We start from the raw sequence: 6,615 nt of genomic DNA, 5'->3' as shown, positions 1-6,615 counted from the left end.
AGCCCAGGGGGTAAGGGAGAGGAATATGGGATGCATGCTGGGAATAGGGGTAGAGGGAGGACAAATTTGGTGATGAGAATTCCCCTGATTCAATGTCAATATGTACCTAAAATGTTACTGTGAAAGATTTAGCATCCACTTTGGTCAAAATAAAAATCATTATAAAAATTTATGAATTATGTGGCTGCATTTTTTCAATATAAACACTGGTTACAAGATTGTTCATAACACATTTTTTTACAGATTAAGTTGTTTATGATTGAGTTACAGTCATACAATGCATAGCAACTGTCACCAGTACATATTTCCCTCCACCAATGTCAACAATTTTCTTTTCATTCTTTTTCTTCCCACTCACCCTCTCCTGCCTGCCTCTGGGGCAGGCATTTTCTTCACTACTCTTTCTCTCTCTCACCTTGTCTCTCGCTCGTCTACTGCTCACTTTTCTTTTGTGTCATTCTTTGTGGTTTGCACTACTTCAAATGAAGGGGTGTCATGAATGTCTTTTTCCATACTAGACCTTCTATATTCGAACTGTACTTTCCATTCTTTGTGGCAAGGTACCTAGCAGACAGTGATTTTTCTGATTTTCATCTTTATTATTTCTGAATAATACTATCTTTTATTTTACTTATATCCCAATAATGTTTGTTATTATTCTATGTTTATCCATCTCGCTCTGACATATTTTGCTCATTATAATAGTCTCCATTTCCAAAGATGTATAAGCAAAATTATTTTTAATGGCTATACATTATTCCATTGTATAAATGTACCACATTTTCATTAACCACTCATCTCTTTTTAGGCACATGTGTTGTTTCCAGATTTTTCCAGAATCTAGATATTGTAAATTGTGCTGCAATGAACATAGAATTGCAGAGATTATTTTTATTGTTTTTGTTGTTGTTGTTCTTAGAATGTATCCCGAGGAGTGGTATTGCTTGATCAAAAGAAACTTCAATTTTTAGTTTTTTTTTAATGAAATATTAATATGTTTTCCAGAAAGGTTGGTATATATGGCATTCCCACTAGTAGTGAATGAGAATTCTTTTGTTCCCACATCTATGCCAGCACTGGGTGTTCTTGTTTTTTTTTTTTTTTTTTTGTGTGTGATGTGTGCTAGTTTCAATGGTGTGAGATGATATTTTATTGTTATTTTGATTTCCATCTCTCTGTTGATCAGTGAGGTGGAACAATTTTTATGTGCCTTTTGGTCATCTGTATTTCTTTTTTGAGAAATTGTCTGTTCATTTCTTCTTTCAAATTTTCATGAGGTTAGAAGTGGTGAGAAGGGGCAACCTTTTCTTGTGCTCTATCTTAAAGGAAAGGCTTTTAGTTTTACCCACTAAGTAAAGGTTTACTGAAGACTTGTAAATGAACTGATTATATTGAGAAAAGTTGCTTTCATTCTGAAAAATAAGGGTGTTAGATCTTGGTTGAGTGTTAGAATGGAGCATGAATGGATGTTAGACCTTGTCAATAACTTACTCTGATTATTCAGATGTATTTTATGAAGGCACAGAATGTTGGATTCAACATTTTGATTTATTTTTTATCATCTATGTCTCTTAACTGGTGCTTTTAGAAAAATATGGAATGCTTCACTATTTTGTGCTTCATCCTTATGAAGGGGCCATGCTAATCTTCTCTGTATCATTCCAATTTTATTATATATGCTGCCAAAGTGAGTATTACATGTGTTTCTTTATGTAACTTTTATCATGGTGAATTTTTAGTCATATCAAAATAAAACTAATAAAAAATAAAAGTATTTAGTTGATTTCTTATGACCATATTTTAAAAGTCATAGATAAAGTTTATGTAAATACATTTGGTATAATGTATGTAATGTCATTAAAATTGTCCTCACATGGTATGTATTTATATGTCAAAATGTAGTTCAATATAATTATAATGGAGTAAAAACTCTATAAATTAAGCAAAGCAAACAGTCTATATAAAATATTTTATTAAACTATTTTTTATTAAATTGTTTTTTAGTTCTAATGAAATTAAATGGTAACAATTACAAATGTAAAGTTAACATTTTAGATGCATATATGCTTAAATATTAAAGCACAAGAAATACTAGCTCTTTTGTGTAGGGAATAATAATTTCAAAAGCCATGAAATTTTGGTAGTTCTGTTATTCTCCATAAATGGAAAAGAAAGTTTTGTCATACAATAAAGGTTATATAATATTTGAATAACATTAATTTATAAATAAATTTATAAATAAAAATAAACTTTAAGTGGAAAGTATTTTCAAAGTATGGTTATACTAAAGTATAGTTCAAAATGTGGTTTACTTTCATAAATGATGTTCTAAAAACATATAGAAAAACAAATTTTACAAACAGGATAAATGATGAACTCACAGTGACTGAAACTCTCAGGATAAATTTAAGCTCATGACAAATATAATCAGAATTTTTGATAGTAAGATAAATTAATCATAAACATAAATTCAGTGAGTTGGAAACTATTGGTAAAACATCAAAACTGATTTCATTTACCACAGACTTTGTTTTTCAACCTTCTTTGACAAGATATGTCAACTTGACAAGCCAGTTAGCATAAATGACTTACAACTTCTTGAACCTTTGCATTTAATACAGTCAAGACCCCACTCTTCAAATTGTCATACGCTATTATTATGTTCCAGGATGTCAGTTTTTTATCTGAAAGATATTATCTCCCTAAACTGTAAATTCTTCTGATATTTGACTTGAGTGTCAGCAGCATGATATGTGATATTTGATCACTAATCTAATCTTTTTTGGAGCTGCAAACAAACAAGAGCAAAACAAGAATTTTGATTGACAGGTTGTTATTTTGTGATCATAGTATTTGTGAAATAAAAACTGTTCATGTCTTTTAATCATTTAGGATCAAGTCAAAGCATTTACTCTTAAAGAATACATATATATTTTATTAGTTTTGCTGTTTATAACTTTGAACAAATTTCATACTTTTTTAAATTTTTTCAAACATTTTTTCTCCCCAAAAATAATAAGTTCATAAATCTTGAGTGTTACATATTCTTGTTTATGATAAATGTAATTTTTATATCTTCATGAATAAAAAGTTTTTTCAAATAAAGCTCAAAATTGTTAGGGTCAGAGTACAACAGGTAGGGTACTTGCCTTTTATGTGGCCAATGTGTGCTAGATCTTCATAATTTTATATGGTTCCCATGTACCAACAGGAGTTATTTCTTTGTAACCTTTTATATGGGGGGGGGAGTTGGGGCCACACTCGGTGACACTCAGGGTTTATTCCTGGTTTTGCACTTAGAAATCATTCTGGCTCGGGGGACCAAATGGGACGCTGGGGGATCAAAACTTGGTCCGTCCTAGGCAACGACATGCAAGGCAAATGTCCTACCACTGCACTATTTCTCTAGCCCCATAAGGAGTTATTTCTTACTGCAGAGCTAGGAATAAGCCATATGCATTGGCAGATGTGCCCAACCCACATAAAAAAAAACAGCAAGAAATGAAAAGTTTAAAAATGTTATATAAATGACATTGAAATAAAAAGACAGAAAAGCCATAAATTATACAAGATAAATTTTATCCATGGAATTATACGAACTTGAATATTTGAAATCCCATAATTCTAACATTTCTTAGTATTGACCAAACATTTACTCAAACTCAATAGACAAACTCAAAATCAAATATTGGAGGAAAATATCTCAAGCAAAAAAATTCATCTAAAATTCTGAGGTGGCCATAATGATATCAGATGACAGATTTCAGGATTAAAAAATAATTATAAAAGACAGAAAGGGTCATTTCTTAATCAAGGATGTATACATAAAAAGGAATCACATTTCTAAATATTATGTAGTCAATTATTGCATTCATAAACATATATGAAACCAGAAAAATACTTAATACTAATATATTTGAAGAAAGGTATCAATAGCAACACAATAATAGTTGGAAAATTTAACACTGCTCTGTTATTTCTTTCTAAAACAACCAAACTAAAACTCAATTAGGATATACTGACTTTGACAGGGAAAATGTAAGAATGAAGATTAATAGATAATTGAGACTTTTAATCCTCCCAACTCCAAAAATACTCATTCAGTAATGAATGCGGGATGTTCATCATGATATACCACATGCTAAGCCAGAAAACGTAACTCCATAAAATCAAGCAAATAGAAATTGTATCACTTATCTTCTCAGACCATGATAAACTGAATATAGAAGTAAACCACACACCAAAAGTAAAAACTTTAATACCTTTAATCAAACAGCTCACTATTAATATATCAGTGATTCAGAGAGGAAATAAAATGATCTCTGGAAATAAATGAGAATGAATACATAAACTATTAGAATTTGCTGAACAAGGAAGGGGTTTTTGTATTGTATTTTTGTGTTCCTAGGGTATATTCCTAGGAGTGGTATAGCTGGATCATATGGGAGCTCGATTTCCAGTTTTTGGAGGAATCTCCATATCGCTTTCCATAAAGGTTGAACTAGACGGCATTCCCACCAGCAGTGGATAAGAGTTCCTTTCTCCCCACATCCCCGCCAACACTGTTTATTCTCATTCTTTGTGATGTGTGCAATTCTCTGTGGTGTGAGGTGGTATCTCTTCGTTGTTTTGATTTGCATCTCCCTGATGATTAGTGATGTGGAGCATTTTTTCATGTGTCTTTTGGCCATTTGTATTTCTTCTTTGTCAGTGTCTGTTCATTTCTTCTCCCCATTTTTTGATGGGTTTATATTTTTTTTTTTGGGTTTTTTTTTTTTTTTTTTTTTTTTTTTTTTTTTGTAAAGTTCGTTCAGTGCCTTGTATATTTTGGAGATTAGCCCCTTATCTGATGGGTATTGGGTGAATAGTTTCTCCCACTCAGTGGGTGGCTCTTGTATCTTGGGCACTATTTCCTTTGAGGTGCAGAAGCTTCTCAGCTTAATATACACATATATTCATTGCAGCATTATTTACCATAGCAAGACTCTGGAAACAACCAAGATGCCCTTCAACAGACGAATGGCTAAAGAAACTGTGGTACATATACACAATGGAATATTATGCAGCTGTCAGGAGAGATGAAGTCATGAAATTTTCCTATACATGGATGTACACGGAATCTATTATGCTGAGTGAAATAAGTCAGAGAGAGAGAGAGAGAGAGAGAAAAACGCAGAATGGTCTCACTCATCTATGGGTTTTAAGAAAAATGAAAGACACCCTTGCAATAATAATTTTCAGACACAAAAGAGAAAAGAGCTGGAAGTTCCAGCTCACCTCAGGAAGCTCACCACAAAGAGTGATGAGTTTAGTTAGATAAATAACTACATTTTGAACTGTCCTAATAATGAGAATGTATGAGGGAAATTGAGAGCCTGTTTAGAGTACAGGCGGGGGTCGGGTGGGGAGGAGGGAGACTTGGGACATTGGTGACGGGAATGTTGCACTGGTGATGGGTCGTGTTCTTTATATGACTGAAACCCAAACACAATCATGTATGTAATCAAGGTGTTTAAATAAAAAAAAAGAATTTGCTGAACAAAACAAAAATGATATTGATAGAAGATTTTATAGCTTTGCAAACATTTATTAGGAAGAAAGAAAGGGGTCTCAAACTTTTGGCCCTTCGTACAACATTTTGTGGCCCATGGCCGGCCTTCAAATATTGCAGTATTCGCGATTATTTGTTTACTGAATAATCTCAATAAAATTTGCATTAGTAAGAAAAAAATCGCATTAAACATTCGCATACCCCAAACAGTTCCTTTCGGGGTATGCAAATGTTTAATGCAATATTTTGTGATTTTTTTCTTACTAATGCGATTTTTTTATTGCGAATATTTGGTAAGCAAAATTTCTTATGCAGCCGTGCCTCACCCCGACTTTGCCTCCTGTGGCTCCCAGGTAAATTGAGTTTGAGACCCCTGGTCTACATAAATAGTTTAACCACACAACTTAAAAAGTACAAAATGAACAACAGAAGGAGAATAAAGCATATAGGATAAAGAAAATAATAAAAACATAGAGCATAAATTAATGAACTAGAGTCCCCCAAATCCTAAAGATTAATAAAGGCAAAAGTTGGTTCTTTTTAAAAAATAAACATGGGTCAATAAATTATTAGTAAAGCTGACAAAGAATGATAGAGATAATGTCTAATAAATTAGATCAGCAATGAAAGATGGGTGTCACAAAAGACACTATAGAAATTCAAATGAAAATGAGAGATTTCTTGGAGAATTTGTATTTAAGAAAATGAGAGAGCCCAAAATATTGGTTAAATCTTGATCTCATAACTTTTCAAGTTTGAACAAGCTGATGTAGAATACCTTAACAAATTGCTTCTTTTGAAATAAACAGAAACTATTTGGGGGGGGTCCACATGCGGTGAAGCTCAGGGGTTACTCCTGACTCTGTGCTCAGAAATCGTTCTTGGCTTGGGGAACCATATGGGACTCCAAGGAATTGAACTGCGGTCTGTTCTAGGTTAGCGCATGCAAGGCAAATGCCTTACCGCTGTGCCACTGCTCTAGCCCCCAGAAGCATTTTTTTTTGAAAAAAAAAAATAATCATTAGATTTCTTCACCAGGTAATCTTATGAGATATGCTGTTGAA

General features: G+C 32.7%; 1 non-coding gene across 1 annotated transcript; it reads right to left on the bottom strand.

Moving 5' to 3' along the window:
• Positions 1–1,588: 1,588 nt before the first annotated feature.
• On the bottom strand, positions 1,589–1,695 carry LOC126013045 (U6 spliceosomal RNA). Its single transcript, XR_007497381.1, has one exon. It is a non-coding gene; the product is annotated as a U6 spliceosomal RNA (small nuclear RNA).
• Positions 1,696–6,615: the final 4,920 nt, after the last annotated feature.

Source organism: Suncus etruscus, chromosome 6 (genome assembly GCF_024139225.1).
Source record: "Suncus etruscus isolate mSunEtr1 chromosome 6, mSunEtr1.pri.cur, whole genome shotgun sequence".
Lineage (NCBI taxonomy): Eukaryota > Metazoa > Chordata > Mammalia > Eulipotyphla > Soricidae > Suncus > Suncus etruscus.
Note: the sequence above shows the minus strand (reverse complement) of the source record. Positions and strands in the feature narration are given on the sequence as shown.